This window comes from Rousettus aegyptiacus, unplaced genomic scaffold (assembly GCF_014176215.1).
Source record: "Rousettus aegyptiacus isolate mRouAeg1 unplaced genomic scaffold, mRouAeg1.p scaffold_m13_p_13, whole genome shotgun sequence".
NCBI classification, from domain to species: domain Eukaryota; kingdom Metazoa; phylum Chordata; class Mammalia; order Chiroptera; family Pteropodidae; genus Rousettus; species Rousettus aegyptiacus.
This window is the reverse complement of record NW_023416288.1, coordinates 65,683,725-65,688,290: the sequence shown is the minus strand read 5'-3', so window position 1 is coordinate 65,688,290 and position 4,566 is coordinate 65,683,725. Positions and strand designations below refer to the sequence as shown.

The 4,566-nt window shown below is 37.5% G+C and overlaps 1 pseudogene; it reads right to left on the bottom strand.

The window, feature by feature from the left end:
• Positions 1-209: 209 nt before the first annotated feature.
• On the bottom strand, positions 210-1,095 carry LOC107500198 (annotated as a pseudogene).
• Between the last annotated feature and the right edge of the window lie 3,471 nt (positions 1,096-4,566).

The window sequence follows — 4,566 nt, the reverse complement described above, 5'->3', positions numbered from 1 at the left end:
TTTTTTTTCTCCTACCAGGTCTTTTACATAGCTCGGTATACAAGGTGACACTGAGATATGACAAGTGAAATTCCAGTTTGGATGCCTCTATCTCGCTCCCTTGAATTCTGATCCAGTGGCTGCCAAAGTCAAAAAGGGTTTGACGTAGGGTGCCTGGTCTTAGGAAAAGCTGCTGAGGTTGTCTTGGCAGATGAGGAAAGGGAAAGGTTTCACTTTTTCACAATCTGAAAAATTCCCACTTTTTGAGAATTGTGTTTCACAGAGAAACACCAGACCAGAGCATATTAAAATTTTTTTGAAGGGAATTTTGCGAATCTTCATGCAGAAATCTTCTATAATGGTCCTAGGATAAGGCAGCACCATTGGGTATGTGTAATCCGGAAACCGGCCTGTGGATTAGGTGTAAATCCTCCCTAGTTTCAGATAGTCCTAGATCTTTTCCAACTAGTCTTCAAATTTCCAGCAGTGACGGACAGAAATGGGTAAATAGTGAGGCACCTTATAGATTATATCCAATTCCATTAGGGAGATCTGCTCAATATAATTTAGCACATAGATACCTCAATGAGGTCGTCCAAGAGGCAGCCTGATGAGAATTTTGAATTCCGCTAAAATGCTCTTTGGTGTTTCGGTAAGCAGCTCACTCTGAGGGCAAGCGACCGTGAGAGTAAAGTCTCCCTTATTCTTACAGCCAACGTTAGGGATTTTGCTGTTCAAGCGAATACCAAAGACTTCCAGCCCTTTTTTTAATTTAATGTCCTAAGTATTTCGGAACAATCAGGATCAAGTTACTCGTTAGGGCCAATGTAACGTATTAACGGTCTCTCCCTTTTCTATCCTTGGCACCTTCACTGATACTTGGGAGATCCAGCAGCTGGATCTTGGCACCTTTGTATCTGATGACACCAAGCACAGTGGTCAGAGTAGCGAAATTACAGGGTGCCACACCGGGATATATACCCGCCAAGTTAATAAACAGTGTTGACTTTCCCAAAGGTGAAAATCCAGAAATCCATTCGAGTACCAATTGTCTTGGCCAAATCAAAAACTTCTGCTGGACCCCCACCCCCCACCTCCATAACCTTTTGGAGTAATTTAGTTCTCTGGAAATTTTAGCAAGGAGAGCCATAAGCAGTGCTATAGGTGGTGTGCTACGGCCTAGCTCTTTCGAGTCCGAGCCATCCCTGCTTTGACATCCATGATGTAAGCTGCTGCTCATGGTGGCGAGACCCTGGGGAGGGGAGGTGGCGGGGCACAGAGGCCTGTAAACTAACTTCCTCGCTTCACACACCCTCCCTGGACCTGCCACAGTCCCGGGGCTACTGGAGTGCGCAAACGCGTTACTTCCAAAGTCTCAGGAGAAAGTTCCTCATGAGGCTTTTCTCAGTATGTACAACGCCTCTGCGCTCTCAGTTGACCGTCTTTTATTTTTTTCTTTCGCGGATTTTCCATCATTTCTTTCAGGGTGGCGTGCATCATTCAGTACGGACTTCGGTGCGGGCTCCTATGTGTACACAGGTATGTGAAAACTAAACTGCACGCTGAGTAAAACAAAGCTGTAAGATGAGTTTATTGCCTGAGTTCCCACCTGCAAGTCAGGAAACTCAAGGCCACAGGAGCAATGAATTCCAAGTTGCTCACAGATTAAGGATTTTTTAATGGGGTAAATGCGGCAGTTATTTGGCTACTTCAGCTGGTTGGTTGCCTTAAGGGTCTTCTTAGTTGGATCAGGGGAACTAGAAAATCTAGAGATGGTGTGAATAGCCTTGGCATTTGGGGATTGGCTGGCGTCCTCTGCTGAATTCTTAGAAGAGCTGTGAATTCCTCTAACTTCTGTTAGGTAATTTTTTTTTTCTTTAAAGGGCTTATTTTGGTCAAGTCCATTTTACTGCCAACATAAGTGACTTTATTTTTGTTTTGGTTCTACAGTATACACATGTGTATATACACATCCACAGCGGGGCCAGAGCTTGGTGGGCTGAGGAGGTCATGTTCTTTTACAAGAAGGTGTTAGAGACAGATTCCAGAAGATGGGTGGCTTCTGAGGTGGCCTCCCCCTGGTTGGAAGTCAACTCTTTCTGAGTATAAGGAGGCAGCTGTCAGTACTGGGGGCACAGAGTGGGATCTGGAGTGTGAGAGGAGATTGTGTGGACAGAGAAGCCTCCGTTCTACTCTGCTCTGTCCAGCCCTATCCCTGAAGCAGGTCATCAGGCTATGTCTGCAGGGAGGGGCCCTAAAGTCCCTGAGTGCTCCATGGGACCATTCCTTGGGCCCTTCTCTCTTCATTACTCTTTATCTTTCATGACTTTATAATGATCAAATATTTGGGGGAGGAATGATAAATTTAATTATTGATTTAATACAATTCAGCATGGAAGGTTCCTTAAACTGTGGCTCAAGAACCACTAGGACCTTGGCAGATTGATGTGAATTTTACTGTTGTCCCTTTCATCATTTCTCCATCCAGGCTGTAGTATTTACAAAGTAGACCTTAAAGTGGAGGTTTAGCAATTGTCACATTGTCTATAGTTTCTTGAGATATTATATCAAAGAAAAGTTTACAGAATTTAGAGTAAATAAAAACTAATTTGACTTTTTAAAAAGGTCTTCTGAAAATTGTAGGTCATTAGATTTGTAGTTAATACTAGAGAAGAGTCTAGATTTTGTTGTCAAATGGGTGGTTTATTCACATATAGAAAAGAGTGTCTTGACTAATAGGAGTTAGTGTGTGGTGACTTAGAATAAACTTTCCTAATCCCTTGCTCCTCCCTGCCTTCCCCGGACAATTTCATTTGACAAAGTTTGGCTGGTATAGCAGAAACAGTGTTATCACAATGTACCGTGTTTTTAGCTAATCATTTACCAGTTTTTTAGGATGTGCTGTAAGGCAAAATAGAGACATTCAGAGAAGATATTTATGAAAATGAGTAAATGTTTAGCTTATTATACCAATGTAGTGGAAAATTCCTACATAGAAGTTGCACAAATAATTGGCACATTTTTATTTGAAATTTATTAATGTTTTAAGACATAGAGGCCTGCTTATACAACTGATCAACATTCATGTGGCATTACAAAATTAACAACTAATACAATCTGGAGTAAAATCGGTATTTCAAAATATCTCTAGAATTTGAAATAATGGTTGAATTAAATAAAAACTATTTATATGAAATGTCCAGAATAGGCAAATTCATAGAGAGAAAAAGTAGATTAGTAGTTCCCAGGACCAGGGGGAACTTGGGAACTTCCAGTGACTACTGATGGTTGGTATCTTTTTTGGAGTGCGAAAATGTTTTGGAATTAGATAAGGGTAATGGTTGCATAATTTTGGAATATACTAAAAACCACTAAATTGTACACTCGAAAGGGGTGAATTTTATGTAAATGAATTGTATTTCAATAGTATAAAAAGGCATTTATGGTTAATAAATGAAATAGAAGAAAACCTTATGAAGAACAGAAGGAAATTGAACACAGTAAAGAATTTTTATCTTGCATATGTAGCCTGGTGAAACTCTAGTTGCATTCTCATAAATGCATTCATTAAAGAAAAGAATAAAAATAGAAGTATACATCTCTATTATTATTAACCATTGTTTAAGATATCCCAACTAGGATATATGTTTTAAAAATTCTAACATGATATATATCATATTCAAATACTGGGGAAGAAGGCAATACTATATTCAATGTAGATGATTTGATTGTCTATATAGAACACACAAAGGATTTAAAATGAAAACAATTAGATTTTAAAATTCAAAAAGGTGTCTGGATAAAAATGAATTGTTTAAGAAAGTCAGCAGCTGCCTCATATTTTATCAACAAACAGATGTAACAGAAAATGAAATAGAAAATACTCACGAGTTAAATTCTTGAGGTATGTGCAAAGGTGAAACCCTTATATGGGTCTCAGAGATGGGTAATTATAGGAAATTGAATAAAAACAATTTCGTGTATGTGCATATATGCATTTTTCTAGGTAGAGAATCTAAAACTACCATAATATTCTCACATGGCTTTAAGAAACAAGAACATTTACATATTATTGCCCACAAAGGAGCAATATCTAGGATAGTGTAATAAGAATACATTGATAAATAGGTAGAAGAATAGCTTGATAGACAAATAGGCAGAATTGACAGATAAATGGAAGAATATAGAAAATTAGAATTTAAAAACTGGTATGTTTATGTATTTGGTGTGTGATAAAGGTGACATCTAAAATAATAGGAGAAAATGGATTATTAGTTTCCAAGGAAATAGATAATTATTAAGAAAAAATATATTTTTTTACTTCTTCACAAACACCAAAATTTCAGATTTGTTAAAGATTTTATGTAAGAATTAAATCTTTAAAAAAGTATTAGAAGAAAATGTAGGTGAATTTTTATGTAATGTATAAGTCTTTAAAAAAATACCTCAAGTAAACCATTATTAAGAAATATTCTTCTGAATATACAGTATAAAAGGCAAATAACAAATCAGGAAAGGCATTGCACTATAGATGACAACTTTTAATGTCATTAATACATAATACTCAAAAACTTCAAAGAGAGAGAT